The sequence below is a fragment of the Pseudophryne corroboree genome, chromosome 5 (assembly GCF_028390025.1).
Source record: "Pseudophryne corroboree isolate aPseCor3 chromosome 5, aPseCor3.hap2, whole genome shotgun sequence".
In the NCBI taxonomy this organism is placed as follows: Eukaryota; Metazoa; Chordata; class Amphibia; order Anura; family Myobatrachidae; genus Pseudophryne; species Pseudophryne corroboree.
Genome location: NC_086448.1, coordinates 436,974,711 through 436,993,533, shown reverse-complemented (window position 1 = coordinate 436,993,533; position 18,823 = coordinate 436,974,711). Strand labels below are relative to the sequence as shown.

The 18,823-nt window shown below is 46.1% G+C and overlaps 1 protein-coding gene across 2 annotated transcripts in view; it reads right to left on the bottom strand.

Moving 5' to 3' along the window:
* Positions 1-18,823, bottom strand: part of RPRD1A (regulation of nuclear pre-mRNA domain containing 1A) — a 448,635-nt gene that overhangs the window by 65,581 nt on the left and 364,231 nt on the right. The gene's annotated exons all lie outside the window — the stretch shown is intronic.

Below are 18,823 nucleotides of genomic sequence, written 5' to 3'. Positions count from 1 at the left end.
AAATGATGAGAGAAAACCAGCGGCACTCTGGGACTTGTATCAAAAAAGTTGTATTAAATAATTACATCAAATGTGTGTACCAATGTTTCGGGCCCGTAGCACCTTTGTCAAGTTGAGTATCAAATAAAGTGCATAGAAGACGCCTCCGGCTACTACAAATGCCTGGGGTGTACCACCTGTACCCATATGATCATGGGACCATCGTTCAAGCATCCCCAGACAAATCAAGTGGTCCGGATTAGTCACGTACTGACATGCACATCGTCTTATATAATTTATTTGATTCTTTGCCCATGTGGAAAAGTATACGTGGGCAAGACCACAAGGACGGTCAGAGAACGTATGGCCCTGCACAGGTCCGCTATAAGTCAGGCCATATCAGGTAAAAGAACAGACCAACCAGTGGCCAGGCACTTTGTCGAACACAACCATCCCCAGTTGTCATTAAGATATATAATTATTTACCATATCCTGGACTCTATCCGTGGTGGAGACAGAGGAATGAAACGTCTACAGTTGGACGCCAAATGGATGTTTATACTAAATACAATGAGCCCAACAACACTTAACATATATTTAAATACGTATTTTTCTATCAACACTTTGGATTTTGATGGGCTCTGGTAATATAAACGATAACACCTTCTATTGACAGCCCAGGCTAGTGCTACCCAAAGAGGCGGCTGCTACCATAGCATCCCGGCACACGGAGGAATGACGTCACACGCAGTGACACCTGGAAGTCGGGGGAATGCAGTGGGGATGGAGAGCCGGAGGAGTCTCCCTCCTATGCACTGGCAGGCTTCTACCATTATTTAAGGTAAGACACTGTTTGATACTCATCTAGACAAAGGGGCTACGGGCCCCTAAGGGAGGCATTTGATATGCTGGCTGTTGGGATCCCGGCACTCAGCATACCGGCGCCGGAAACCCGACAGCCGGCACACTGACAACTATTTTCCCTCTTGGGGTGTCCACGACACCCCTGGAAGGTGAATAAATAGTACGGCGCCGTGCCTGCAGCATGGTGACTGCAGCGAGCCCGCAAGGTGCAGTTTTGCGCTTGCCCTGCTGCCGGCATGCCGGTGGGCAGGATCCTTGTGCCGGTATGCTGGGCGCCGGGATCCCAAGCGCCAGCATGCTGTAGTAGACCCGGCCCTGAAACGTTGGTACACACATTTGATGTAATGCTTTAATACAACTTTTTTGATACTACAAGTCCCGGAGTGCCGCTGGTTTTCTTTCATCCTTATGTACAATACCTGACAGAAAGCATCTGGGCACAATAACGGACGTTAAAGGGAGTGCAGGACTACCACTATACGATAGATAGATATATATATATTGTAACACTGTAGGGGTGCAAGGCGCCTTTTCCTGGGGAATATGGCCGCACGCAGCAGCTGAGGAACAACACAAGTCCAGTTTCTGGTACAACTGACCCCGGCCAGTTTTATTGAAACAGAAAATAAAACAAACCCCAAAATAAAAATACCTTGCCTGTCCGGCACTAACTAAACATAAGATATTCCTAACTGTCACTAAACAAAACACAGAGTTCTTCAGTACATACTGTATAGCTTACTTGCATCAGAAAACGTGTCTCTCACACACAGATCCTGCAGCCTTCCCAGGCAGTCTGCCCATACTAATCAGGTTAGAAGCACTATAACACTCTTACACAGCTGAAACCCTGATTAGCCCTCTGTGAGGCCAAAGACCCGAACTGGGCCCAATGTCTAGAACTCGCCTTATCTCTCTCTCAGAGCCTTTACCCAGCTTTTACAGCAAACTGAAAAGGTTCAGACAAAACAAAAAGCATTTTTCCTAGAAGTTAACATTTTCTAAAACATGTAAGACAAGAACCTGGGACAAATATACCTGCCCTCAAACACTATCCCAGTGTTCTTGTCACATATCCCCCTCCCCTGTTTCGACCTAGGGGCCGGAACACTTGTAGCCCCCAAACAGAAGATGCGAGACAATGCATCTGCGTTGGCCAATTGTGTTCCCGGTCTATGTTCAACAGTAAACTTAAAATCCTGCAACGCTAGAAACCATCTAGTTACCCGAGCATTCTTGCCTCTATTTACATACATCCATTTTAAAGGGGCATGATCCGTCACTAGTCTGAATTGTCTACCCAAGAGGTAATATCTCAAGGTATCTAGTGCCCACTTAATGGCCAAAGCCTCCTTTTCCACAATGGCATACCTTTTTTCATGCTCATTGAGTTTCCTACTCAAATAAATGATAGGGTGTTCGTCCCCATCTCTGGTTTGGGACAGCACAGCACCTATCCCTACCTCTGAGGCATCTGTCTGTACCACAAATTCTTTTGAAAAATCTGGTGTTATCAACACCGGTTGTGAACACAAAGCCACTTTTAACGCTTGGAACGCCTTTTCTGCATCAGGGTTCCATTTCACCACATTTGACTGCTTCCCTTTGGTAAGGTCCGACAACGGCACCGCTGTGGTCGCAAAATTGGGAATAAACCGTCTATAGTACCCAGTAATTCCCAAAAAAGCCCTTACCTGTTTTTTATTCACTGGACGAGGCCAGTTTTGAATAGCATCAACTTTATTCAATTGGGGCCTAATCAGACCTCTGCCTATGGTGAAGCCCAAGTATTTGACCTCCTCCATTGCGAGGCAGCACTTCTTTGGGTTAGCAGTTAACCCTGCCTCTCTGATTGAGTCCAGTACTGCTTGTACTTTAACCAAATGGGACCCCCAGTCTTTACTGTGAATTACCACATCATCCAAATAGGCAGCTGCATATTTTCTATGGGGCCTCAAAATTTTATCCATCGCCCGTTGAAAGGTTGCTGGAGCCCCATGCAACCCAAAGGGTAACATCTTATACTGGTACAGCCCCTCCGGAACCGAAAAGGCTGTTTTTTCTTTGGCGCTATCAGATAAAGGTATTTGCCAGTAACCTTTGGTCAGGTCCAATGTGGTGAGAAACCTGGCTGTTCCCAGCCTTTCTACAAGCTCATCCACACGGGGCATGGGGTATGCGTCAAACTTGGACACCTCATTTAACTTACGAAAGTCATTACAGAAGCGTATGCTACCGTCGGGCTTCGGGATGAGCACTATGGGACTGGACCACTCACTGTTAGACTCCTCTATGACTCCAAGTTCTAACATGGTTTTAACTTCTTTAGAAATAGCTTCTCGCTGAGCTTCAGGAATCCTATATGGCTTTAAATGAACCCTGACCCCTGGTTCTGTGACAATGTCATGTTTTATTATGGTCGTTCGGCCAGGCAGCTCTGAAAATACCTCCCTATTTTGGATGAGAAATTCTTTAACCTGATTGTTCTGATCAGCTGACAATGTCTCTGACACCTTCACTGCGGGAAGCAACCGGGGTGAAGACACCGAAGGGCAAGGCTCCGCTGACAGAGACAACCTATCTTTCCAGGGTTTGATTAAGTTAACATGGTAGATCTGTTCGGGTTTTCTCTTTCCCGGCTGGTATACTTTGTAATTAACCTCATTCACTTTTTCCCTAATCTCAAATGGACCCTGCCATTTAGCTAGGAATTTGCTTTCCACAGTGGGTACCAAAACAAGAACTCTATCTCCAGGAGCAAATTCCCGTATCTTGGCACTCCGGTTATAGACCCTCTGTTGAGCACTTTGGGCCTGTTCCATGTGCTCTCTGACAACAGGTACCACGGCTGCAATCCTATCCTGCATTTGTGTTACATGCTCAATAACGCTTCTATAAGGAGTGGGCTGTCCTTCCCACGTCTCTTTGGCAATATCCAACAGCCCTCTGGGGTGTCTACCATACAACAAATCAAATGGAGAAAACCCCGTAGAGGACTGAGGAACTTCTCTGATGGCCATTAACAAGTAGGGCAACAAACAATCCCAGTTTTTCCCATCTCTCTCAACAACCTTTTTTAACATACTTTTTAATGTTTTATTAAACCTTTCCACCAACCCGTCAGTTTGGGGATGGTAGATGGACGTCCTGAGGTGAGTGACCTTAAATAACTTGCACAATTCTTTCATGATCCTTGACATAAATGGAGTACCTTGGTCAGTCAAAATTTCTTTTGGTATTCCCACTCTACTAAATACCTGCACCAGCTCCCTAGCTATCGCCTTGGTTGTGATAGTGCGTAAAGGGACAGCCTCAGGATATCGAGTGGCATAGTCCATAATTACCAGGATATACTGATGGCCCCGAGCAGACTTTAACAAGGGCCCCACGAGATCCATGGCTATTCTGTCAAACGGGACCTCTATAATAGGCATGGGAACTAGTGGGCTCCTGAAATGGGGTCTAGGGGCATGATACTGGCATTCAGGACAGGAAGAACAATATTCAGACACTTCTTTATAAACCCCTGGCCAAAAGAACCTTTGTAAAACTCTTTCAGTGTTTTTTTCTGCCCCTAAATGTCCTGCGGTAACGTGACTATGAGCTAAATCTAGTACCGTTCTCCGATAAGGCTGGGGAACTACCAACTGTTCCACCACATCCTCACCCCTTTTGACAATGTGGTACAAGAGCTCATTACAGATGGCCATGTGGGGATACGTAACCCTGTCACCTGGTACCACAGGTTCCCCATTAACAATCTTAACATTCTCTCTAGCCTTTATTAAGGTAGGATCCTTTAACTGTTCAGACGCAAACAGATCCTTCTTTACCTCCAGGTCAGGCACGCTTTCAGTTCTAACTACTATGTCTCTGTTCCCAGCAAGAGGGTCCTCACTGGACTCCCCATCTGTCACTTCCCCAGCCAAACTAGCAAAAGGCAAAGGGCCAGAAAGTTCCGAAGACCCACGTACATCCATAAAATCACCGGTATTATCAACTGGCTTTTTACTTCTCACATCTGTAGATAACCGTGATTCCCACAGTTTCCAAAAATGAGGAAAATCCCTCCCTATTATGGCCTCATGCACCAAGGTAGGGACCAGTCCCACTTTAACTATTGCTGACCCACAACAAGTTTCTATATTCACCTCAGCAGTGGCATAATGTTGGGTATCCCCATGTATGCAAGTTACCCCAATAGGTATTTGCTGGACCTTTAAGGGGTTCACTAACCCAGCTTTCACGAGGGTAACTAAACTTCCTGAATCTAGCAAGGCCTCTACCCGGTTACCCTCTAAGAACACATCACACATTTGTTTTTCCAGCTCAGGTGAAGGTACCACAGTACAGGCTAACCTAGCAAAGAAAGACATTCTGCGACATTCAAAGGCAGCATCACATTGCATGGGTTCTTGCGTGACTGGGCAATTGGCAATAACATGACCTGGCATACCACACCTAAAACATTTAATCACACGATTATCAACCCGTTTGGGCAGCATAGACCGTTCTAGCCCCATTGGCCTGTTTCCAGGGCCAGTGTTTACAGTCTCTCCAGCCTTGCGTTCTCTTAACCGCCCAGCAACGTTTTCCCACGGAACAGTCTTACCAGTCTTTACTGAAGGGCGCTGTCGAGGATCTATGGGTTGCTGGGTGGTCATCAGTAGTTCCTCTGCTGCCAAATACCTCTCTACCATGTCCACTAATTGGTCAGCAGTACCCGGGTTTCCATGGCTCACCCACTTGCGCAGGACCATGGGCAAAGATCTCAAGTAGCGGTCCATGACGACTCTTTCCACCATCTGGGGACCAGTTAATGTTTCTGGCTGTAGCCATTTTTTTGTTAGCTGAATAAGGTCGTGCATCTGGGAGCGCGGAGGCTTCTCCATGGCGTACAGCCAACGGTGCACCCGTTGTGCTCGTACTGACAGCGTGACTCCCAGGCGGGTCAGGATCTCAGTCTTTAGTTTATCATAGTCCCGAGCCTCAGCAGGGCTTAAATCAAAGTAAGCTTTTTGGGGCTCACCTGACAGGAAAGGTGCCAGCAGACTGGCCCACTGTGCTTTCGGCCAGTTCTCACGCTCGGCAGTCCTTTCAAACGTGGTCAGATAGGCCTCCACATCATCAGCCTCTGTAATTTTCTGCAGGAAGTGACTGGCCCGTATAGAACTAGAGCTGGTTGGAGCACTGACGGCCACATCTCCAACCCGAGCTGCAAGTCTCTGCACCACTTCTGCTAAGGCCTCTCTATCCTGACGCTGTTGCCTGTAAAGTTCATCAACAACTGCCTGCTGTTGTCTCTTATTTTCCTCCATTGCCACCTGCTGCTGTCTGTTGGCCTCCTGCTGTAGTCTCCAATTTTCCTCCATTGCCACCTGCTGTTGTCTCCTATTTTCCTCCATTGCCACCTGCTGCTGTCGGTTGGCCTCCTGCTGAGCCGCTGTAGCTTGCAGCAAGGCTTTAAGCAGATCCTCCATGTCGACAGATTTTTCAGGCGGCTTTGTAGCTGCTTTCACCCAGGACATATATCAAACCCTCAGGGGTGAGTCTCAGTAACTTCACACTGGGCTGTATCTGCATAAACCACCGTTTTCTGCAGGCCTCACAAAGCTGCTGCTTTCACTTATGCGCAGAACGGTGTGCTCGCATTCTCCACCAAGTTGTAACACTGTAGGGGTGCAAGGCGCCTTTTCCTGGGGAATATGGCCGCACGCAGCAGCTGAGGAACAACACAAGTCCAGTTTCTGGTACAACTGACCCCGGCCAGTTTTATTGAAACAGAAAATAAAACAAACCCCAAAATAAAAATACCTTGCCTGTCCGGCACTAACTAAACATAAGATATTCCTAACTGTCACTAAACAAAACACAGAGTTCTTCAGTACATACTGTATAGCTTACTTGCATCAGAAAACGTGTCTCTCACACACAGATCCTGCAGCCTTCCCAGGCAGTCTGCCCATACTAATCAGGTTAGAAGCACTATAACACTCTTACACAGCTGAAACCCTGATTAGCCCTCTGTGAGGCCAAAGACCCGAACTGGGCCCAATGTCTAGAACTCGCCTTATCTCTCTCTCAGAGCCTTTACCCAGCTTTTACAGCAAACTGAAAAGGTTCAGACAAAACAAAAAGCATTTTTCCTAGAAGTTAACATTTTCTAAAACATGTAAGACAAGAACCTGGGACAAATATACCTGCCCTCAAACACTATCCCAGTGTTCTTGTCACAATATATATATATATACACACACATATATATGTATCCCATGTGGTTCTGCCTCTTTTGTTTACCTTTTTTCAAGGTTTGACCTGTGCCTACATTTCTATCACCTTATCGTTTATTTTCAGTATTGAGCGCTCCAATTGGGTTGTGTGCAAAATCCTGGCAGTCGGGATCCCAAAGGATCATGGTAAGTGTTTTTACCATGCCTCTAATCCTACAACTAACCCATCCCTGCTGCAGCCATACCTAACTTCCCCCTCCCGTAGCCTAACCCTAACCGTCCCTCCCCGAAGCCTAACTCTGACCTCCACCACACCTGCAGAATAACCCTAACCCTCCCCCATTTTATGGTTTTGTCCTCACTTGTTTGCTTGTTTCTTTTAAATGACCTGGCCTCTTTGTCACATCACCGGTATTTCTTCCTATTACTAGGGGTGATTTGCAATATATAGGATTAATGATCTCTTTGAGATCATGAATGTGTATCTGAATATGAGCTAGGATCCTCTGGACTCAATGAAAAAATAGGGGCATATGTAATAGGGTCCAAGTTTGCTGGAGGTATGGGATGCGGCCAATACTGGATTTTTTTTTTTTTACGAATTTATTTACAAGGCAAAACCCACCTATCCCCCCCCCCCCAACAAAAAAACAGGAGTCTCCTGCAACTTCCCGGAGAGCAGGCACGTATGCTGGACATGTGAGCACCTTACCCAGCCAAAGAATTCTTACATATACATATACACACAGGTATGAGAGCTGAGGGGTTAACCTATTAAATGGTAGAGATGATTGATCCACATATAGTAATGCAGAACTGAACACAGGAGAACCGTAAACACCTTTTCATCAGCATGTAAAAAGCCTGGCTAAGGATTTGTTCACTAAGGAGGACTATGAAATTAAGTAATTTTCCAGCATGTCTCCTATTTATCATAAAACCATTGTAGTTCATGGACACTTGTTGGACTATACACAAAAAATGGCTTCTCTTATTAGTCTAGGATCATCACCTGAAAGCTGATTTTAATACCTCTGCCACATAAAATGAGGGCATTATACAAGTTACAAGGCCCACAGTAATAGATATGTAACTAAAATGAGGCGTTTGTAACTCAATATCCAATGTAAGGCCCCCTTGAAAAATGATGTCTTAGAAGGGGACGCAGTTAATTTCCAAACTGTCGGGATCCCGGCGGATAAAATACCTACGTCAGAATCCCGACATCCGTTGAAATGCCGGCGGTCAGAATCTCACCCGCCACCTGGAATCCCCATTTGGGTGGTGGTCCACACCACCACCCGAGGGGGAATAGATTAGTGTGGCGATCGGGCCCAAAGCGTAGCGAGCCCACGAAGAGACACGATGCGCTAGATGTCGGGATTCCGGAGTCAGTATTTCTACCGCCGGGATCCCAACAGTTGGGATTTCATACCGAACCCCTTAAAAGAGGTCTTTGGAGTGAGTAATATGTCATATTGCCTAGTAATTATATACAGTACACATATGAAGAGGAAAGCTTAAGGCAATTTTAGGATAAAAAAATAAAGACATTTTAACATCCAACTGGGCGGTAGAATTAAAAATGTTATTTTTATAAACATGAACTTGATTTTTCCACCAAAGGAATAATACGGATTACACACTTCTACTTTTACAGACAGAAGGCAGCACGTGTGCTAGGATTTATGCTTTATTATGATTTAACAGGGCTGGTGGTAGTGAAGAAATCATTTTTGTAGATATGTCCATATTCACCACCTGTAATAGAATCTACAAGAGGTTACCAGAGCAAGAACGTTAAGTACGGTTTATACTTACTGTTTGCAGATCGGGGCTGTACTGAATAGACTGAGTGTACTGTGTAACTTTTGTAAACATTCTTTAAAGTATTGTTTTTGAAAACAAAAATAAATATGCATAATGTGAAAACAAAAAACAAGTATTATAGGTAAATTAGTGGCAGTTCATAAACCGTGAAGTTGGTAAGGCCGCCTCGTGAGTTAGAGGGCGGTATTTAATTATTTTCACCGCCTTCCACACCTGTTCTGTTTCTGCTGACGGGTATGGTATCATAAATTCAGTTTGCTACTCCCGGGGGTAACGCGGCACCCAGCCCTTTATGCAGCTAAACCTGATTACTATGGGCGCGATATGCGCGATAACGGGAATCACTTTAGAAAGGAGATTGGGTGTGATATATCATTTGAATTGTATACACATATAGGTCTTGTTGGTGGATGTAGTTGCATCTGCTACTGAGATTATTTCCAGATACGCGACAGTGATAATATCCAAATGCTATTTTCTATCTTCCCCCTTGTACACCAGTGTGCGACAGAGAGTACAAGCGCTGAGAAGCCCACTTTCACATCTGTAGGTAGAGTAACTGTATCCATGGCCTGCACCACTGACACTTGTGATAGCCTATGGCCTGCCCAGTGTTTTTATCTCAAATTCCTCTACACATGGTGGCATGTAAAGTGCAAAATACTGTATGACTTATGCATTACTGATTTGGTATGTGTTCACTTGTTGGCATGATGCTATTATGCTGTATAAACTTGCTACACTATATGGTGCAGCCCATTTCCCTTACTTTCAAGATATTCAAATATTTTGTTTTGCCTCCAGAGATAGCTATTTGTACTTGTGTTGTACAAAATAAAAATATGGTTGTAAATATTTAATAAAACTCTAAAAAGTAGACTTATATTATGCTTTAATGATTTTATAGCTGCTAATTTTAGTGAAATGGTCATCTCACTATAAAATGCAGCATGCAGTATTCTTGATGCACACACAGATGATGATATTGTAGTGTGCTGGCTTTGTATGAATTTCTTAAATTTACTGAAAAATAAGAATAGACTGCATGTAAATCTGGAAATATAAATGCAGTCACTCACCATGTGTCAGACTTCAATAGAAAACTTTGTATTCACTGGGGTCAAGCTCACTTGTGAAGTACGGCAGCCACGACGGTGTAATGGTTAGCATTACTGCATCACAGCACTGAGGTCATGGGCCGATTCCCAAAATGGCCCTAACTGTGTGGAGTTTGTATATTCTCCTCGTGCTTGCGCGGGTTTCCTCCCCAAATCCAAAAATATACTGGTAGGTTAATTGGCTCCTAACAAAATTAACCCTAGTGTGAATGTGTGTGCGTATGCATGTGGTAGGAATATAGATTGTAAGCTTAACTGGGGGAGGGACTGAAATGAATGGCCAAATACTCTCTGTAATGCACTGTGGAATATATGTGCGCTATATAAATAACTGGTATAATAATAATAATAATAATAATAATAATAAGAAGAAGAACAGGAGTTTAATACCTACCGGTAAACCCTTTTCTCCTAGTCCGTAGAGGATGCTGGGGTCCACTTCAGTACCATGGGGTATAGACGGTTCCACAGGAGCCATGGGCACGCTAAGACTATTCAAAGGGTGTGAACTGGCTCCTCCCTCTATGCCCCTCCTCCAGACCTCAGTTATAGGAACTGTGCCCAGGGACACGGACATTTCGAGGAAAGGATTTACTTTTATACTAATGGTCAGATTCATACCAGCTCACACCTCAACCATGCCGCACAACATGGCATTCAACATAACACACGCCAACAGGCATGAACCATTTGCAGCAACATGCTGAAAACAAATGTAACACAACTTATGTAACAATAATGAACAAACTGCAGGTAAAGTACGCACTGGGTCGGGTGCCCAGCATCCTCTACGGACTAGAAGAAAAGGATTTACCGGTAGGTATTAAAATCCTATTTTCTCATATGTCCTAGAGGATGCTGGGGTATACTTCAGTACCATGGGGTTATACCAAAGCTCCAGTACGGGCGGGAGAGTGCGGATGACCCTGCAGCACTGATTGACCAAACTTGAGGTCCTCATCGGCCAAAGTGTCAAACTTATAAAATGTAGCAAATGTGTTTGACCCTGACCAAGTAGCCGCTCGGCAAAGTTGTAAAGCCGAGACGCCCCGGGCAGCCGCCTAGGATGAGACCATTTTCCTAGTAGTATGGGCCTTCACCGACTTCGGTACCAGCAAGCCTGCCGTAGAATGAGCGTGCTGAATTGTCCCTATGATCCAGCGCGCAATAGTCTGCTTAGAAGCAGGACACCCAATCTTGCTTGGAGCATACAGGACAAACAGAGCCTCTGTTTTCCGTAACCGAGCTGTTCTTGCGACACAAATCTTCAAAGCTCTAACCACATCTAGAGACTTTGACTCAGTGAAAGTGTCAGTAGCTACTGGCACCACAATAGGTTGGTTTATGTGGAAGGACGAAACCACCTTTGGAAGAAATTGTTGACGAGATCTTAACTCTGCCCTATTTTCATGGAAGATCAGGTAAGGGCTCTTGTGAGACAAGGCCCCCAACTCAGACACCCGCGTTGCGGATGCCAAGGCCAAAAGCATCACCACTTTCCAAGTGAGAAACTTCAATTCTATCTCCTGCAGAGGTTCAAACCAATCTGATTGAAGGAACTGCAACACCCCATTAAGGTCCCATGGTGCCACTGGAGGCACAAATGGAGGCTGGATGTGCAAAACCCCTTTCACGAACGTCTGAACTTCTGGAAAGAAGGCCAATTGTTTTTAAAAGAAATCTGATAAGGCCGAAATCTGGACCTTGATTGACCCCAATCTAAGGACCGCATCCACACCAGCCTGCAGAAAATGGAGAAAACGTCCTAACTCAAACTCTTCCGTAGGAGCCTTCTTGGATTCACACCAAGACACACATTTTCTCCAAATACAGTGGTAATGTTTAGACGTTATTGCTTTCCTGGCCTGAATAAGAGTGGGGATGACTTCCTTGGGAATACCCTTTCGGGCTAGGATCCGGCGCTCAACAGCCATGCCATCAAACGTAGCCGCGGTAAGTCTTGATACACACACGGCCCCTGCTGTAGTAGGTCCTCTCAAGGAGGAAGAGGCCGAGGATCTTCTATGAGCAACTCCTGAAGATCTGGATTCCATGCCCTCCTTGGCAAGTCTGGGGCTATGAAGATTGCTCAAACTCTTGTTCTTCTTATTATTTTGAGAACTTTTGGAATCAGTGGAAGTGGAGGGAAAACATATACCGACCGAAACACCCACTGGGTCACCAGAGCATCCACTGCTATTGCTTGAGGGTCTCTCGACCTGGAACAATATCTCTGAAGCTTCTTGTTTAGACAAGATGCCTAGCAATGGGAGAAAAAGAAGGCTCTTGTGTGGGCGCACTCTGTACAGGAAAAAAAGGTTCCTATATTATATATCAAGGAATGTTTAAAACATAACTTTTATTGGTGATAATATAAACATGATTACCCATCTAAAATGATCCATGAGAAAAATGAAGAATTGAAAAAAATGTTAAAATGTTCTGGTCTCTTTATTCCAAAGAGTAATTGGAAAGGTTGTAGACACTGAATTGTCATACCCCCATTTCCCCTGACCAGTACAGATTTCTGTATTAATAGGACCGAGGAGTGGTCAAAGCATTATTATGAAAATATCCAAGTGGGATCACTTATAATAAGATTTTACTTACCGATAAATCTATTTCTCGTAGTCCGTAGTGGATGCTGGGGACTCCGTCAGGACCATGGGGATTAGCGGCTCCGCAGGAGACAGGGCACAAAACTAAAGCTTTAGGATCAGGTGGTGTGTACTGGCTCCTCCCCCTATGACCCTCCTCCAAGCCTCAGTTAGGATACTGTGCCCGGACGAGCGTACACAATAAGGAAGGATATTGAATCCCGGGTAAGACTCATACCAGCCACACCAATCACACCGTATAACTTGTGATCTAAACCCAGTTAACAGTATGACAAACGTAGGAGCCTCTGAACAGACGGCTCACAACAATAACAACCCGATTTTTTTGTAACAATAACTATGTACAAGTATTGCAGACAATCCGCACTTGGGATGGGCGCCCAGCATCCACTACGGACTACGAGAAATAGATTTATCGGTAAGTAAAATCTTATTTTCTCTGACGTCCTAAGTGGATGCTGGGGACTCCGTCAGGACCATGGGGATTATACCAAAGCTCCCAAACGGGCGGGAGAGTGCGGATGACTCTGCAGAACCGAGTGAGAGAACTCCAGGTCCTCCTCAGCCAGGGTGTGCCCCTGACCAAGTAGCAGCTCGGCAAAGTTGTAAAGCCGAGACCCCTCGGGCAGTCGCCCAAGATGAGCCCACCTTCCTTGTGGAATGGGCATTTATATATTTTGGCTGTGGCAGTCCTGCCACAGAATGTGCAAGCTGAATTGTACTACACATTCAACTAGCAATCGTCTGCTTAGAAGCAAGAGCACCCAGTTTTTTGGGTGCATACAGGATAACAGCAAGTCAGTTTTCCTGACTCCAGCCGTCCTGGAAATCTATATTTTCAGGGCCCTGACAACATCTAGCAACTTGGAGTCCTCCAAGTCTCTAGTAGCCGCAGGTACCACAATAAGCTGGTTCAGATGAAACGCTGACACCACCTTAGGGAGAAACTGGGGACGAGTCCGCAGCTCTGCCCTGTCCGAATGGACAATCAGATATGGGCTTTTGTGAGACAAAGCCGCCAATTCTGACACTCGCCTGGCCGAGGCCAGGGCCAACATCATGGTCACTTTCCATGTGAGATATTTCAAATCCACAGATTTGAGCGGTTTAAACCAACGTGATTTTAGGAATCCCAGGACTACGTTGAGATCCCACAGTGCCACTGGAGGCACAAAAGGGGGTTGTATATGCAGTACTCCCTTGTCAAATTTCTGGACTTCAGGAACTGAAGCCAATTCTTTCTGGAAGAAAATCGACAGGGCCGAAATTTGAACCTTAATGGACCCCAATTTGAGGCCCATAGACACTCCTGTTTGCAGGAAATGCAGGAATCGACCGAGTTGAAATTTCTTCATGGGGCCTTCCTGGCCTCACACCACGCAACATATTTTCGCCACATGTGGTGATAATGTTGTGCGGTCACCTCCTTCCTGGCTTTGACCAGGGTAGGAATGACCTCTTCCGGAATGCCTTTTTTCCCTTAGGATCCGGCGTTCAACCGCCATGCCGTCAAACGCACCCGCGGTAAGTCTTGGAACAGACATGGTACTTGCTGAAGCAAGTCCCTTCTTATCGGCAGAGGCCCTGAGTCCTCCGTGAGCATCTCATGAAGTTCCGGGTACCAAGTCCTTCTTGGCCCATCCGGAGCCACAAGTATAGTTCTTACTCCTCTACGTCTTATAATTCTCAGTACCTTTGGTATGAGAAGCAGAGGAGGGAACACATACACCGACTGGTACACCCATGGTGTTACCAGAACGTCCACAGCTATTTCCTGAGGGTCTCTTGACCTGGCGCAATACCTGTCCAGTTTTTTGTTCAGGCGGGACGCCATCATGTCCACCTTTGGTCTTCCCAACGGTGCACAATCATGTGGAAACAACTTCTCGATGAAGTCCCCACTCTCCCGGGTGGAGGTCGTGCTGAGGAAGTCTGCTTCCCAGTTGTCCACTCCCGGAATGAAAAACTGCTGACAGTGCTATCACATGATTTTCCGCCCAGCGAAGAATCCTTGCAGTTTCTGCCATTGTCCTCCTGCTTCTTGTGCCGCCCTGTCTGTTTACGTGGGCGACTGCCGTGATGTTGTCCCACTGGATCAATACCGGCTGACCTTGAAGCAGAGGTCTTGCTAAGCTTAGAGCATTGTAAATTGCTCTTAGCTCCAGTATATTTATGCGGAGAGAAGTCCCCAGACTTGATCACACTCCCTGGAAATTTTTTCCCTGTGTGACTGCTCCCCAGCCTTTCAAGCTGGAATCCGTGGTCACCAGGACCCAGTCCTGAATGCATAACTGTGGCACTTTAGTAGATGAGCACTCTGCAGCCACCACAGAAGAGACACCCTTGTCCTTGGAGACAGGGTTATCCGCTGATGCATCTGAAGATGCGATCCGGACCATTTTTCCAGCAGATCCCACTGAAAGGTTCTTGCGTGAAATCTGCCGAATGGAATCGCTTCGTAAGAAGCCACCATTTTTCCCAGGACCCTTGTGCAATGATGCACTGACACTTTTCCTGGTTTTTGGAGGTTCCTGACTAGCTCGGATAACTCCCTGGCTTTCTCCTCCGGGAGAAACACCTTTTTCTGGACTGTGTCCAGAATCATCCCTAGGGACAGCAGACGTGTCGTCGGAGACAGCTGCGATTTTGGAATATTTAGAATCCACCCGTGCTGTCGTAGAACTACTTGAGATAGTGCTACTCAGATCTCCAACTGTTCTCTGGACCTTGCCCTTATCAGGAGATCGTCCAAGTAAGGGATAATTAAGACGCCTTTTCTTTGAAGAAGAATCATCATTTCGGCCATTACCTTGGTAAAGACCCGGGGTGCCGTGGACAATCCAAACGGCAGCGTCTGAAACTGATAGTGACAGTTTTGTACCACGAACCTGAGGTACCCTTTGTGAGAAGGGCAAATTTGGACATGGAGGTAAGCATCCTTGATGTCCAGGGACACCATATAGTCCCCTTCTTCCTGGTTCGCTATCACTGCTTTGAGTGACTCCATTTAGAATAGGTCTCACCGAGCCGTCTGGCTTCAGTACCACAATATAGTGTGGAATAATACCCCTTTACCTGTTGTAGGAGGGGTACTTTGATTATCACCTGCTGGGAATACAGCTTGTGAATTGTTTCCAATACTGCCTCCCTGTCGGAGGTAGACGTTGGTAAAGCAAACTTCAGGAACCTGCGAGGGGGAGACGTCTCGAATTTCCAATCTGTACTCCTGGGATACTACTTGTAGGATCCAGGGGTCCACTTGCGAGTGAGCCCACTGCGTGCTGAAACTCTTGAGACGACCCCCCACCGCACCTGTTTGTACGGCCCCAGCGTCATGCTGAGGACTTGGCAGAAGCGGTGGAAGGCTTCTGTTCCTGGGAATGGGCTGCCTGCTGCAGTCTTCTTCCCTTACCTCTATCCCTGGGCAGATATTATGGGGACGAAAGGACTGAGGCTGAAAAGACTATGTCTTTTTCTGCTGAGATGTGACTTGGGGTAAAAAAGGTGGATTTTCTAGCTGTTGCCGTGGCCACCAGGTCCGATGGACCGACCCCAAATAACTCCTCCCCTTTATACGGCAATACTTCCATGTGCCGTTTGGAATCTGCATCACCTGACCACTGTCGTGTCCATAAACATCGTCTGGCAGATATGGACATCGCACTTACTCTTGATGCCAGAGTTTCGCATATATAGAAATGCATCTTTTAAATGCTCTATAGTCAATAAAATACTGTCCCTGTCAAGGGTATCAATATTTCCAGTCAGGGAATCCGACCAAGCCACCCCAGCGCTGCCCATCCAGGCTGAGGCGATCGCTGGTCGCAGTATAACACCAGTATGTGTGTATATACTTTTAAGGATATTTTCCAACCTCCTATCAGTTGGCTCCTTGAGGGCGTCCGTATCTGGAGACGGTAACGCCACTTGTTTTTATAAGCGTGTGAGCGCCTTATCCACCCTAAGGTGTGTTTCCCAACGCGCCATAACTTCTGGCGGGAAAGGGTATACCGCCAATAATTTTCTATCGGGGGAAACCCACGCATCATCACACACTTCATTTAATTTATCTGATTCAGGAAAAACCACATGTAGTTTTTTCACACTCCACATAATACCCTTTTTTGTGGTACTTGTAGTATCAGAAATATGTAACATCTCCTTCATTGCCCTTAACAAGTAACGTGTGGCCCTAAAGGAAAATACGTTTGTTTCTTCACCGTCGACACTGGAGTCAGTGTCCGTGTCTGTGTCGACCGACTGAGGTAAAAGGACGTTTTAGCGCCCCTGACGGTGTTTGAGACGCCTGGACAGGTACTAATTGGTTTGCCGGCCGTCTCATGTCGTCAATCGACCTTGCAGCGTGTTGACATTATCACGTAATTCCTTAAATAAGCCATCCATTCCGGTGTCGACTCCCTAGAGAGTGACATCACCATTACAGGCAATTGCTCCGCCTCCTCAGCAACATCGTCCTCATACATGTCGACACACAAGTACCGACACACAGCACACACACAGGGAATGCTCTGATAGAGGACAGGACCCCACTAGCCCTTTGGGGAGACAGAGGGAGAGTTTTGCCAGCACACACCAAAAACGCTATATTATACAGGGACAACCTTTATATAAGTGTTTTTCCCTTATAGCATTTTAATATATATATACATATCGCCAAATAAGTGCCCCCCCTCTCTGTTTTAACCCTGTTTCTGTAGTGCAGTGCAGGGGAGAGCCTGGGAGCCTTCCCACCAGCCTTTCTGTGAGGGAAAATGGCGCTGTGTGCTGAGGAGAATAGGCCCCGCCCCCTTTTCGGCGGGCTTCTTCTCCCGTTTTTCTGAGACCTGGCAGGGGTTAAATACATCCATATAGCCTCCAGGGGCTATATGTGATGTATTTTTAGCCAGAATAAGGTATTATACATTGCTGCCCAGGGCGCCCCCAGCAACGCCCTGCACCCTCCGTGACCGTTGGTGTGAAGTGTGTGACAACAATGGCGCACAGCTGCAGTGCTGTGCGCTACCTTCATGAAGACTGAAAAGCCTTCTGCCGCCGGTTTCTGGACCTTCAATCTTCAGCATCTGCAAGGGGGGTCGGCGGCGCGGCTCCGGGACGAACCCCAGGGTGAGACCTGTGTTCCGACTCCCTCTGGAGCTAATGGTGTCCAGTAGCCTAAGAAGCCAATCCATCCTGCACGCAGGTGAGTTGAACTTCTCTCCCCTAAGTCCCTCGATGCAGTGAGCCTGTTGCCAGCAGGACTCACTGAAAATAAGAAACCTAAAAACTTTTTCTAAGCAGCTCCTTAAGAGAGCCACCTAGATTGCACCCTGCTCGGACGGGCACAAAAACCTAACTGAGGCTTGGAGGAGGGTCATAGGGGGAGGAGCCAGTACACACCACCTGATCCTAAAGCTTTAGTTTTGTGCCCTGTCTCCTGCGGAGCCGCTAATCCCCATGGTCCTGACGGAGTCCCCAGCATCCACTTAGGACGTCAGAGAAATTAAGTTAATATATTGCTAATCAATGCTCACCAGACTTTAACACCTGAATTGTTGACAGATGCCACAATTGTAGATAGAGAAAACATTTGGCTGCACTAAACACACACTGAGTAAATATGATGGGAAGATATAGAATAGAAATAGTGGTGATACTGCGAACCCGGAAGTGAACAAGCCCTAATGGGCGAAACGCATCTTCCACACGGGGGGTCCGCACATGGAGTGACTTTATGGCACCAGTTCTCTGCACCTGATTATGCACTGATTCTGCCCTCTGGTTTGGAGTTCCGTAAGCCCCTTCTGCTCTGTGGATACACAGACAGTAATATTGCACTCAGACACACTTTAAGTGCATCTGTATAAATTGCTTACTAGAGTTTATTATTACATCTTTTTCTATGTGAGGCTTGTCCTCTGACACGGGCTGTAATTCTAGTCTCCAACAGAGGCCAGTACATTATTATCTCTTATATCATAATTTGTATGATTTTTTTTTGGTACCAGATAGATATCTTCTGTCAGGATTATTCACAACCACAGACAAGCTGTTTTTTTCCTCATTTGAGATTATATACAGTATTTGTGTTACACTGGTTTATTTTAGCATTGATCTGCACTGATCGTGGATTTTTTGGCATGTAAAAATTGTTACTGTATTTCGACTTAGATGGTTCACTGTGTAT